This window comes from Saccopteryx bilineata, chromosome 8, assembly GCF_036850765.1.
Source record: "Saccopteryx bilineata isolate mSacBil1 chromosome 8, mSacBil1_pri_phased_curated, whole genome shotgun sequence".
In the NCBI taxonomy this organism is placed as follows: Eukaryota; Metazoa; Chordata; class Mammalia; order Chiroptera; family Emballonuridae; genus Saccopteryx; species Saccopteryx bilineata.
The window spans coordinates 18289374-18304003 of NC_089497.1; positions in this window are offsets into that span (position 1 = coordinate 18289374).

The following is a 14630-nucleotide window of genomic DNA, read 5'->3' on the forward strand; positions in this document are numbered from 1 at the left end:
TAAAAGTTTATTGGAGGAAAATAAGACTTCAGGTGACAATGACAATGGCTTCTCATGAGCTCAGCTATGACATTACAATTGGCTGAGCTTGGTTCTGGGCAAGAGGAAAATCTTCCTTCTTCATGCTAGTGTATAGTAAGGTAGTTGCACTTTCTTTTTTTCTTTTTTTTTTTTACAGAGACTGAGAGAGAGTCAGAGAGAGGAACAGATAGGGACAGACAGACAGGAACAGAGAGAGATGAGAAGCATCAATTATCAGTTTTTCGTTGCGACACCTTAGTTAAGGCGTCCACAAACTACGGCCTGCATGCGGCCCCCTGAGACCATTTATCTGCCCCCCCCCCGCCGCACTTCCGGAAGGGGCACCTCTTTCATTGGTGGTCAGTGAGAGGAGCACTGTATGTGGCGGCCCTTTAACGGTCTGAGGGACAGTGAACTGGCCCCCTGTGTAAAAAGTTTGGGAACCCCTGCTAGTTGTTCATTGATTGCTTTCTCATATGTGCCTTGACCACGGGCCTCCAGAAGACCGAGTAACCCCTGACTCGAGCCAGTGACCTTGGGTCCAAGCTGGTGAGCTTTTTGCTCAAACCAGATGAGCCTGTGCTCAAGCTGGTGACCTCATGGTCTCGAACCTGGGTCTTTCGCATCCCAGTCCGACACTCTATCCACTGCGCCACCGCCCAGTCAGGCGGTAGTTGCACTTTCTATGTGGGAGAGCATGGTACCTCTCTTCCTTTTGGGGTTTGTAATTGACCTCTTCCTGTTTGGAATAATTGACTTTGAATGGTAGAGTGTAAAAGCTCCCTTTACAGGCCTTCCTGTTTCTAATTTTAGTTGAGATGTCCTTTATTAATTTTGACGTAACACATAAATCTATATGTTTTATATGGCAACTGCTACCTGAAAATGGTACTTGACAACATGCGTACTTAGTTTTTTCTAATCCCTTCGTGGAAGGGAGAAAGGAATGCGGTAATTGAAATATTGAGATTAACCACAATAATCATGCCCTACTCTCTTACTGCATTCAGAACTGAAGTAGAACATCCTAGATAATATAGACTTTTTCACTTGAAAGTAATTTATTTTTTTCTTCGAGTTGTATGTTGGTGAAGTTGCTGTTGGTGATTTCATCCTTCTAGTAATTTAAATTTTTTTATTTATTTATTTTTTACAGGGACAGAGAGAGAGTCAGAGAGAGGGATAGATAGGGACAGACAGACAGGAACGGAGAGAGATGAAGCATCAATCATCAGTTTCATTGCGACACCTTCGTTGTTCATTGATTGCTTTCTCATATGTGCCTTGACCGTGGGCCTTCAGCAGACTGAGTAACCCCTTGCTCAAGCTGGCAACCTCAGGGTCTCGAACCTGGGTCCTCTGCGTCCCAGTCCAACGCTCTATCCGCTGCGCCACCGCCTGGTCAGGCTCATCCTTCTAGTAATTTAAAATTACTCAGATTTCTGAAAATAAACTTGAAAACTTCAGAACTTTAATTTTATAGGTTATTTCCTTTTGTTTCTCAGTTTTTAGAATATCAAGAATTTTATTCCTGAAAAATAAATATGACCTTCATTTTTTTAATTCAGATTATTTCTATAGTCTGTCTATTTTTAGGAAATACCCTTGTACATTGTTACAAATTCTCTGTAGACCTACTTAACATATCCTGAAGGTTGCAAGTCTCTAGAAATACATTTTTCTTACAGTTATTTTCCCCTTAGGTTGTTACGCAGTTCTCAAATCTGAAAAGTGATAATGTCTCATAGGATATGTATATCTAAGATATGTACATACAAATCTGAACTCTTGTGCTGAGGAAAATGATTAATCCAACAGACAACTCCAGATGTCAGCCTAGTTTAGAATTTTAAAATTACATTACCTCTTCAGCACAAGATGATCTATAACCCCATTTCTTAGTCTTTATTTGTCTGATTAATAGGAATGAAACAATGTAACTATGACATACACTTTCATACAGAACACACCAATCATATCAAAATGCAGCAAACTCTAAATAATAGTTTAATAATAAATCGTGATCAACTAATTTTCGGCAGACTGAAAAGAAAAAGAAATATTCTGAGAATTTCTTAGGTCTAGAAAAGGTTTAAAAGAGACATAAAGCCAAGAGTACATTATAAATCATGATGAGGCACAGGTAGTATATGAAACAGACATCCAGTGGTCCATTCAAATGTTGCTTTAAACCATTGAGAGCTGCAGGGGTAGTACAGCCGTATTATTCTTTTTGTTCTTAGTGATTAGGTAGAATGGACTAGTGTGTGCTGATTTATTACTAAGAAGTCAAAAAGCAATTACTGTAATAGTGTGTGTGTGGTGGGGGATAAGTAGAACTGGTCTTCCTAAAATGTTAATGACATATAGTAGTGAAGTCTTGAATACTAGACCAGGGTATAAAAAGCAACCTTGAAAGAGTTCTTAATCAGAAATTCAAACTGATTTCTAATTTCAATAATCAGAATTATTTTATATAATATAATTATCATTCAATTTTATTCCCCATTTTGGTATAATTGCATGGTGGTAAGATTTGTATACATCTGAACAAATGCTTACTCAGATTTAAAATACTTAAACTTACACAAAAAGGTCTATTAGAAATCAGTGACCAACTTTATAATTGGTTTGTCACAGTCCTTGGCCGAGTGCATTTATGTCTTTGTAATCTGATAAACATTTAACAAATTTTATTTGCCTGCAATGTGGATTTTAGTGTCTAAGTGAAATTGCCAAAAGTCCTGAACTTGGAAAAAAGAAAACTTCCTCTTTTTGGATTGTGTGCTGAGTACCCGCTAAGGTATTCTGTAGTCCTCCCTTCTTTGCAGTTTCGTTTCTCACAGTTTTAGTTACCCATGCTCAACCATGATTTAAAAATATTAGATGAAAAATCTAGAAATAATTTACAAGTTTTAAATTCTGTGCCATACTGAGTAGCATAACGAAATCTTGCCCTGTCTGGCTCTGTCCTGCCCAGACTTGAATCATCCCTTTCTCCAGTGTCCACATGCTGTACACACTCCGCTCCCATTACTCACTTAGGAATAGTCTCGGTTAGCAAGTTGACTGTCACGGCATCACAATGCTCTGGTATTCAGGTAACCCTTATTTTACTTCATAATGGCTCCAAAGTGAAGAGTCGTGATGCGGGCTATTTAGACATGTGAAACAGAAGCTATACATTTCTTTCTTTAAGAAAAGCTGAAACTTCTCTACTCAAAAAGGAAAGAAAAAAAAATTGTATGCTGAGGTTGCTAAGCCCTGCTGGAAGAAGCAACCCTCTATCTGTGAAATTGCCTAAATTGTTAACGAAACTTTATCATGAGTATGTATGTATAGGGGGAAAAAAAGTATACATATTGGGTTCGGTACTATCTGTTGTTTTAGGCATGCATTGGGGATCTCAGAATGTATCCTCTGTGGATCAGGGGAACTACTGTACACAGTTTATGCACCGTATGCAATACAATCATCACAGCAATTCCGGGAATTTTGGAATTGCTACGATCTCTTAACAAAGGAATAAATTAGGGTTCAGAGATTTAAAAGGACTTGCCAAATGGCTCGCAGATTGTAAGGAGCAGATCTGGGACGGAAGCCTGTGTTCCTCAGCTGCCAGAGCCTGCAACTACTTTTACTAGATGCCAGGGGAGGAAGAATCAGAAGCCAAATGAGCAGTAACCTTTTGAAAAATAAAATAACTAAAGAACCAAAATAAGATGAAAGGAGCATAATATATATCATCTTCCTCCCCACCCCTCCTCAAGCACGTGCAGGAGAGTTAGCAATGACAGAAGAAATTCCATTTGGTAAGGGCATCCCAAAGTAGACAGAAAACCAAAAGATAGTATAATGGGCAATCATATGCAGCTCAACTTCAGAAGCAGAGCCTCCATTTTAAAGCATTTTAGTACTATGAGTACTTTTGCTCTTCTCACTGTTTTAAGAACAGTACTGGTGAATTTGACATAATGGAACAATACTAATGACTCTTGCAAATAACTGGACGTGAGTGTGGGCACTGGGAGCAAACAGATATTTTCACAATGCTAAAAATATAAAATAATACTTTAGGTATCACTGCATATTTAAAAATTGTTATTTTATTTTATTTTACTTTATTTGAGAGAGCAGCAAGGAGAGAGAGACAGAAACATAGAGCTGCTCCTATATGTGCTTTGACTGGGGAATTGAACTGGCAAACTCCGTGCTCCGGGACGATGTTCCAACCTACCAAGCTATCTGACCAGGGCTTCGTTTCTTTTTTTATTTCCAGAAAGACAGAGAGTGTAAGAAAGAAAGAAGGAAGGGGGAAGGGTCTTAACTATCTGAGCTAACTGGCCAGGGCCAAATCTTTTCAATTTTAAAAATAATGCAATATATACAATATTTCTTTTTAATATTTGTGTTGATTTTGAAGGAAAGAATATTATTATGTGCAAATCTCAGAAATAAACAATTATTTATTACTCTTATTTTTTTACATAAGAATCACGGGTCTTGACAAATTTTTCTATTTGCTCAATATTTAGCAGGTTGTCAGGAAATGTTTATTTTATACTTAAATGTTTTAAAGTATTGCAACTTCAGCAACAATTTTAATTACAATTTTAATGTTATTAATTCAACATGAATAATCCAATATAATAAATAATTTATCAAACATCAATGTGTCCAATATAAGACCTTTTAACTCCCAGTCAAGGCACCAGAGTACATGGCTGAACGTTAAGCTATACATTGCTGTTTTCCAAAATATATGCCTCATGCATATTTGGCATGAAAGTATCAAAAGTTTGACTTCTTCACTGTCTGTATATAAGCTATTATTTAAGATATACTTATAAGCATTTTATAGTAGAATTAAAACAAGGGTACAGTAGAACCTAAGAAAAATTCAATTTATACCATTATGTTCCTTGGAGAGCTTACTGAGAGCCCAAGGGATCAAGAACACATTACAGTGCATTTCTTCTTTGCTCCTGAAGACTTTCAGAAGGAGAGATTAGTCTCAAACGAATGCCTGAGGCATTCAAGGAAAGAAGTAAGAAATGCACTGCCTAAGAAATGCAAAGCCATTCTATCTATATTCTTCTGTGATAATGATAATACAATAAAACCACATATAATACAGCCGTTCACAATGCTCTTTCTTATATTGTCTCATCCGATTCTCAAAACCACTCCAAAAGCAAGGATAGAAAATTCACGTTTCAAAGATTCAGCTTGTGAATTATGCATTTATGGACAATTTCAAATTCTCAAGAAAAATGTGCACCTTTCCTTTGCACTAATAATAATAATGAAGACCTCTATGTTCTGTATAGTTTGTTGAAGGCACTGTTCTAAGTTTCTAACAGTATGTTATTTAATTCTCATAACAACAATTTTTATACATTATGATGGCAAATTAAGGCATAATAATATTTATAACTTGCCCATGGTTATATAGCCAGTAAACAGGAATCATAGTGTATATACACAAAGTATATGCCTATATATAAACAAATATCTCAATATATACACTTATTTCTTTCTTTTTGTTCCCTTATCATGTAGCATAAAATATATTGATTTTTTTATCATAGTTGTTCAAAAACATTAATTTTACATCATAGTAGTTAAGTTATGAGATATCAAGGAGAAAAGTAAACATCATTCAAGGACTTTACCACCTCTCTGGAAGGCAAGAAGCTAGTGTGTTTTGGTTGCAAAGAGGATAGTTATTTCATGTTAGGAAAATGTTTTTCCTTATAACTATCTGTTTGGAAATTAAGTATGGTTTAAGGAGCAGACTTAGTAAAGCAGATTGTCCTCCCCAATGGGGGTGGGCATCATCTACTCCAATTTGGCTATGTATGGACCACAGGCAGAGAAAGGAGGGATTTCCCCATTTTTGCTTTCTTCCTGCCTGCTTGAGATGGAACAAACCCTCAGACTGGGATTTAAACCATCAGTTTTCCTAGTGCTCAGGCCTTTAGAATTGAACACACCACGAGCTTTCCTGGGTCTTCAGCTGGCAGACACCAGATCATGGGACTCAGCCTCTATAATTACATGAGCTAATTCCTCATAATAAATCTCCTTTTATAGATATCCTGCTGATTTTACTTATATCCGAGTGGCTTTGTTTCTCTGCAGAACCCTAATGAATATAGGTTGTTATTACGCAAAATTTAGATGAATGAATCTCAGAGTGTTTAATCACATAACTGTTGTCTGACTCAGTGCTTAACTAATAGTTTTATGGTCTACCTACCACCCACCTAGAATTAGCACTGGTTCTAGAAATTTTACATTCTAAATTTAGAGAATTCATCTCTTCTTGGTATATATTATAGGAATATTGAAGAACGATATAGAACCTGAATTACTATATTATGCTGATACCGAATCTATTAATGTAGAGTCAGTTGTTAAGGAGAATGGGAAGCATTATGTAGTGAAACTGTATAAACCAATATTGGGAGGCTGAAAGAAACTTCCACAATTAACAAGAATCCCTCAATAATATGTCTGGACATAAAGAGTGGCATCATATTTAATGCAAATAAACTTCAATTTGGATCCAAAGTTAAGAAAATATTGTATGGAAAACAATAGAATATTATGCAGACAAGAACGGACAAAATCCTGCCACATGCAGGACAAAATCCATGCCATATATAGCATAACTGAATCTGGAGGACATTTTGCTAAGTAAAACAAGCCAATCACAGAAGGACATACACCATATAATTCCACATATGGGAAATTAAAGTAATAAAAGTTAAAATAAAAAAAATATCATGGGCTATGGCAGGTATAAGGAATAATCTTTTTTTGTTTGTTTGTTTTGTGTTTTGTTTTGTTTTTTTGTATTTTTTTCTGAAGCTGGAAATGGGGAGAGACAGTCAGACAGACTCCTGCATGCGCCAGACCGGGATCCACCCAGCACGCCCACCAGGGGCGACGCTCTGCCCACCAGGGGGCGATGCTCTGCCCCTCCGGGGCGTCGCTCTGCCGCGACCAGAGCCACTCTAGCGCCTGGGGCAGAGGCCAAGGAGCCATCCCCAGCGCCCGGGCCATCTTTGCTCCAATGGAGCATTGGCTGTGGGAGGGGAAGAGAGAGACAGAGAGGAGGGAGGGGGGTGGGGTGGAGAAGCAAATGGGTGCTTCTCCTATGTGCCCTGGCCGGGAATCGAACCCGGGTCCCCCGCACGCCAGGCCGACACTCTACTGCTGAGCCAACCGGCCAGGGCCTATAAGGAATAATCTTATTGGAACACAACATTGGGGGGAAAAAAGGCACAATTTATTATTTTTCTTTTTAAAATGGCTAGAACAAGTTAATTAATTATCCAAAATCAGGTTGACATTAAAGATCACACTATGAAAGCTATTATTTAATACTTCAAATCACTATTATTCAAAAAGCCAAGTGTAGCTAGTGAGATTGGAATTTGGTATAACTGTATGAATATCTTAAAAATAGCAAGTACATCTCTCAAAAGAACTGACACTTAATGATCTCAAATAGCTGCATCCAATAAGATTTGATGCCTAATATACTCGATTGATGAGAAATTTGTAGCTAATATAAATCAATGAACCTATTTTTATTAACCTAAATGGGCATGCTTGTAAGGTTAACAATAGGGTTTTAAAGACACTGGTAAATAAATAGACTATGCGGTAAATAAAGGATAAAAGCAAAATATAAATCACATAAACAAATATTACTGTATAAAAATAAGTTAATCATTCTAAACATTCAAATCATATTAAATACATCTTATGAAATATAAGTTGACTTTCAACATCAATCAGCCTGTCATTATTTGCTTCACTTCATAAATATTATAAGAGAAGACCTGTTTTTTTAATTAATTTATTCCTCAATTCAACTACAGTTATATTATATAGACTTGTAATGGAAGTGAAAACCTTAAGCTGGAAGAGGCAAGGAACAATTCAACCTTCAAAGCCTTTGGTGAGACCCTGGCCAGTTGGCTCAGTGGTAGAGCGTCGGCCTGGCGTGCAGGAGTCCCGGTTTTGTTTCCAGGCCAGGAAACACAGGAGAGGTGCCCATCTGCTTCTCCACCCCTCCCCCTCTCCTTCCTCTCTGTCTCTCTCATCCCCTCCCGCAGCCAAGGCTCCATTGGAGCAAAGATGGCCCGGGCGCTGAGGATGGCTCTGTGGCCTCTGCCTCAGGCGCTAGAATGGCTCTGGATGCAACAGAGCAACGCCCCAGATGGGCAGAGCATCACCCCCTGGTGGGCATACTAGGTGGATCTCGGTCGGACGCATGCGGGAGTCTGTCTGACTGCCTCCCCATTTCCAGCTTCGGAAAAATGCAAAAAAAAAAAAAAAGCCTTTGGTGAAAAGTAACCCTGCCAATATCATGATTTTGAACTTCTGTTCTCTATGGTTGCGAGAGCATGCATTTTGTTGTTATAAGCCATTAAATTTATGGTAATTTTTATGGCCGCCTTAGTTATCTACTAAATCTATTAAATCCTGATGCAAAAAAATGTATAAAATGATAAAAAATAAAAAGCTGGTATTTTTATCAAACAGATTTTTAATATAATAAAGCAAAAGTAATTAGTACATAAATAATGAGCAGCCACACTTAAAACCTATTCATGAATATCCATTCTTTAGGACATGTCTTCTGAACAAGAGGGAGACTAAGCGTACTGTTCATAGTTCTAGAAACTGGAATGGTTTCCCTTTTGTTCAAAATCTTGCTTCTTTGAGTTATATTATAGCAGCTATTCATTTTGCATCACTGCCAACATAGTGAGCTGGCCCATGTACATTTAAATTTGAATTGAACCTGGCCCAATTTATTTCTCCTCTTAATTGATCGTAAGTAAACCCTAATATGCCATAGGTGTTAAGTTGATAGAGATGTTTCTGCAAGAGATGTGTGAATGGTGGTCCGGGTCATGTTCATAAAACTTACTTGTGCTCTCTATATCTGCTCAAGTCCAATCCTGAAAGCAACCTTTCTATAAAAGCCAGCTTTATAATTTCATGTATAAAATAATACCAAATAATTATGAAAAGTTTAAGACACATATGCACACACACACACATACACACACACACACATATATATAAAAGGTCTACCGGAAAATTCTGTCTGTTTCTATCACAACAAGTTTCGACACGTAAGCACATGTTTATTTGGTGCATGTATGCCTCTCTATTTTTATAACTTAATGTATACATACTGACATAGCAAATTAACTAAAACAAAGTTGATTCACGTTAGTCTTATGTGTGAAGCGATAGTGTACCCATGGCTACTAATAAAGTTCATTTACGCCACTGTAAATTTTACAAATTTCAACAAGGAAGAAATGCTACAGAAGCATGTCTGTCACATCCACCATATTCCCTGGACTTAGCAACCTCCGACTATCACTTGTTTTTGTCCTTACAAAATTTTTTGAAGGGCAAAAAATTAAAAAATGAAGAAGATATCAAACAAGCACTGGTTCAATTTTTCACATCCAAAGATAAAACATTTTTCAAAAATGGGATATACAAATTGCCCTCATGCTGGCAAGAAATCATTAATAATAATGGCAATTATATTATTTAATAAAGTTTATTGATGGTAAGAAAAATTTGTATTTTGTTTTATTCCAAAAATGTACAGAACTTTCTTGTATATATATGTGTGTGTGTGTCTGTGTGTGTGTGTGTGTGTGTATAGTATGTATACTTAATGAGTGATCAAGCTTAGCATCTCTTCTAGGGCCTACTCATATGCTAAGAACTATTTCTCAAATGGTGAATGACTACCCCCAACACACATACAGAAAGCATGACTTACTCCAGAACCTTAGATATCTCTACTGACCAGGAATCTCCTATATGAGTTGCCATAGATGCCATATCACAGAACCATCAAATATTCTGCCATAAGACTTGAACAATTAGGTCAGCTTGAACTACTTAATATGCTCAAGTATTTTGGGCCACCAACAGCAGCAACAACAACAACAACAAATCAGATCAGTATTTTCAAGTAGTATGTATATGTTTCCTTCAGAATCTAAAATGAGTCACCAAGCACAGTGCCTCTTTCTTAAATGTAAAATATGAAAAGTGCAATATCCTGCCTTTATATTAAAGGAGAATTTACATGAAACATCTGAACATTGGACTCCCACAAAGTTTAAATTGTACAGTACATCAGAACCCTAAATCTATATAGTGTTTATGTTCCAATTTGTGCCACCTATGTAGCTTATGAAATAGTCAGAACACTTGCCATTTCTTTTCTAAATTGTCCAGTTAGCATGATGACATCAAAATAGTGGACCAACATGATGTTTCGTGTAATATCAAGATAATTAAAGCCCCTACAGGCTATATTGTGACATATAAGTGACATACCCTTGGGAAAGAGTTAATTTATTTTACTGACTTGCCCCTAAATGCAAGTGATGTTTGATGCTCTCTACTAATAGAGATTGAGATAAATGCATTCACCAGATCAACAGCACCATAAAGAGTACCGGATGCAGTGTTGATCTGTTCCTGATATATGCATCATGTGGCATAATAGCTGATAATATGAGAACTACCCTTTATTATATTTACAATAGTCCATTACCATCCACAATGCTCCCCATTTTTTGCTGGTGTCATAGAGAGGAACAGAATATTGGGATTAGAACTACCATTGCTACATATTCTAAGTCTTGATGTGGTGAATCCTCTCAAGATGATATATTACTTCTAATTTAAGATCTTGGCTGAAGAAGTAGGCGGTTTCAGGAGTTTCTCTTAGTCCTTCTTAGCATAATGGTTTTGTTTAGGAGTTCTCTCATTTCCATTTGCTATTCAAACTAATTATGAACTAGGGGCTACAGAAATGATAACCTAGTGGGTCAGTGATTATTGTGGGCTGGCTGCACAGTAAGTTGAGTCAGAATTCTATTTCACATCTAGGTTCTTTTCTCTGTACCCAGAAAAGGGAACTATGGTAGCCTTATAGGTCCTTTGATGAAATGAATGTCTTAAAACTGTCTGAGTATGTCCTTTTCCTCAAGGTACAACTTGTCTGTTAATTAACCACTGATTAATTTACAAAATACTGAGAAAGAAATTATATATTCTTATGATGTCATTTTACAATCCTTCTTTAGAGAACAATCATTGCATTGTAACTCTAAGAACTGACCCATATCTGAAAAGTGGATGAAGATTTTAATTTTTTTACTGTATCAGAAGTCATCAGCATTCCACACTTCAGTTCTAGACTTTGTCTCTCTTTCTTTTTTGAGAAGGGCAGAGGGAGAAAGAGAGAGACAGGGACCTTGAGCTGCTCCTGTATATGCCCTGACCGGAGAATCAAACCGGAAATCTGTGTGCCACTGGGATGACACTCTAGAGCTATCTGACTAGTGCTTAAATTTTATTGATTTTAGAGAGACAGAGAGAGAGAAAGGGAGAGAGGGGGGGAAGCATTTGTTGTTCTCCTCAGTCATGGGTGGAGGCTGCTTCTACCAACAGAGAAGAAAATGAGGGACTTATGAATCTAAGGTTCATAATGAAAAAATATCCTCATGCTAGACAAATATCAAAGTCTTAATCTTTTTATATCAGGAAGATGAATTAACTTATGATACCTGTCAGTGTTATTCATTCAGGATCATCTATAACTCCTCAACTCCTACAATTAATTCTTGGGTCCAATTTTTATCCTAGTTAAGCCTGTAGGATATAATGTCTTTAAATACGACTATGGACGACTTTTGACATTTATATTATGCTTTGAATTTTAACTTCCATCATCTAAATGCGCTCTTTGCTTTTAAAAGGCTTTCAAGTCATCAACAAAAAATCACCTAAATTCACAACCTTATAATTACCATCACCCCCATTCCTTTCAATGCTCCATTAAAACATATACATATACTTTGACTAATACCCATCTCTAAAACCAGATCATTTCCAAGTGAAATATTACTAATTGTGACACCAATACATTCTAAGTTTTATCATCTCCCTAATTATTACTAGTAATATGATCCACGTGTAAACCTTGATTAAATCCTGAGGGGGAAGGGACAGATGAAAATTATTGGTATAATTAGTCTAATTTAAGAAAATATCCTATTGTAGTCAATATTATTGTGCATACGACAATGGTATTGTGATTAAATAGAAAAATGCTCTTATTCTACAAAATACGTGCTGATGTATTTATGGACAGTCATAATACTTTCAATTTATTTTTAGATAATTAGAACAAAAATAATAAAACATATTTCTAGAGATGGATAAGGTAAATTACAAACAATTAGCAAATTTGTTAAAGGATATTTGGTGGTTATTATACTACTCTGATTTTAGGTAATTTGAAATTTTTGAAAATAAAATAAATCAGGAAAAATACAAGATATAACATAATAAGCATAGTCAAATAAACCCTAGAAACTTTTTGAAAGTATTCAATGTAGTGAGAGAGGTCTCTTAGAATAAGAAATTGTATGAAGTTTCAACAAGAATAATACATTTGGACTGATCTTGAAAATTGTAGAATTTTTGACAGGCAAACATGGAAAAGAAAAGCACTCCAGAGGAAACAATGATATTAGCCAAACATAAAAAAAAATAATTCTCAGTATTATTATTAGTAGTAGTAGTGTTGCTATTCACAGTAATAGTTACACCTTATGACTGTGATGTTTAAGACTAAAGAATTCAAAGAAAATTGAGATAAACTAACACATATCTTGAAAGAATTAGTAACAGCTTTGCTAAATTGAATTATGTGAGAATAATATTTACTTTATAAACAGAGAAATAATTTAAGCATTACCCAGGTAGACTATGTAGCCCTCCCCCCCCAAAATAAATATTTTGTATATCAAGACCATACAGCTACAACTATCTATTATTGAATATGCCAGTTACTACTATCTAAACAAGACAAGAATTATGTATCTCTCAATGAAATATAATTACTTCCTCTATTTTAAAGCAATAACTACATTAAAATGTATACATTTTAATAAAGATCCTTTCAAATGTATTAGTGATAAGTTCTTGAAGATCTTGAAACTTAGTTTTAAGGGCAAAGATTTTTAGCTGGTTTCTAAGGACATAAAAGCATAATGGATAAAAAAGCCTGTGTTCTAGAATCTAGTGTATGTCCAAATCCTACATCTGTAACAGTTTTGCTGAATATCCTATAAAATGATATTATGATTTTTATCTTCAAGTTAAAGATAATCACACAAAGTTCATGAAGTTGTGTAAAAACTAAATATAGTAAAATTCCTAGCACAGAGCAAATACCCAATAAGGATTAATAATTATTTTTATCACATTTTATCAAACTGTTATTGCTATTGAGGATAAAAAGAAAAACAGTGCTTAATTTAGTGACTTAAGAAATAATTGTTCATTAATATAGCTCATGTGTGATGATTCTAGAAGTTGTTTAATTGGGTTTTGATGGCATCAATTGGGTTTTGATGACAGCAAATGAGCTCTCCTGGGGAGACTTGACCAACTAGGCTCTGTTCCTCATGTCTTCATCCTTCCACAGGCTCCGGTGCGATAAGACAGGAATGCCTTTTTTTCTGGAAATAAAAAAATTACATAAAGGAAAAAAGGTCAATTATGCAAGCGTTTCTCAAGCTTCTGGTTGAATCATGCTTGTCAACATCCTACTGGCTATAAAAGAGATTACATGGCTGAAACTATCGTCTATTTTTTTTTAACAGAGACAGAGAGAGTGATAGATAAGGACAGACAGACAGGAACAGAGAGAGATGAGAAGCATCGATCATTAGTTTTTCATTGCAACATCTTAGTTTTTTATTGATTGCTTTCTCATATGTGCCTTGACCATGGGCCTTCAGCAGACCGAGTAACCCCTTGCTCAAGCCAGTGATCTTGGGTTCAAGCTGGTGAGCTTTTGCTCAAACCAGATGAGCCTGCACTCAATCTGGCGACCTCAGGGTTTCGAACCTGGGTCCTCCGCATCCCAGTCCAATGCTTTATCCACTGCGCCACCACCTGGTCAGGTTATCGTCTAAATTACATAATAATGGTAATGAATAGTGGGAGAAACCTGAAATTGAGGCATTTTTACAATCTACCAAAAAAAAAATAGAGACCTGTGTACCCTGAGAGAACCGAAAATTTTATAATAGACTTGATGTTTTTAAATGTAATATTGAAATTCCTTCCATAAGATTCCCAAGGGAAATTACCATGTGTGATAATAGATGTTAACTAGACCTATTATGGTGATTTTTTGCAATATATGCAAATCTTGAATCACTATGTTGTTCACCTTAAAGCTAATATAATGTTTTATGTGAACTATACTTCAACAAAAATATAAATAAATAAAATACTGTTTTTAACACCCCAAAATTAATTCCCAAAATAGTAGTTTAGTATAATGGCTCATAATCATGGAGAAGTGAAATGCCAATTTATTATTAGTTGTTTTTTTCAGATTTTCATCAATATGGTATGTACTCTGAGAACTCTTTTTTCAACAGTATGCATTAGGTACAGAAAGAATGATCTTCCAATCGCTGGTTCACAGACATCTGGCTGCCTTCTCACTGAGTTCTCAC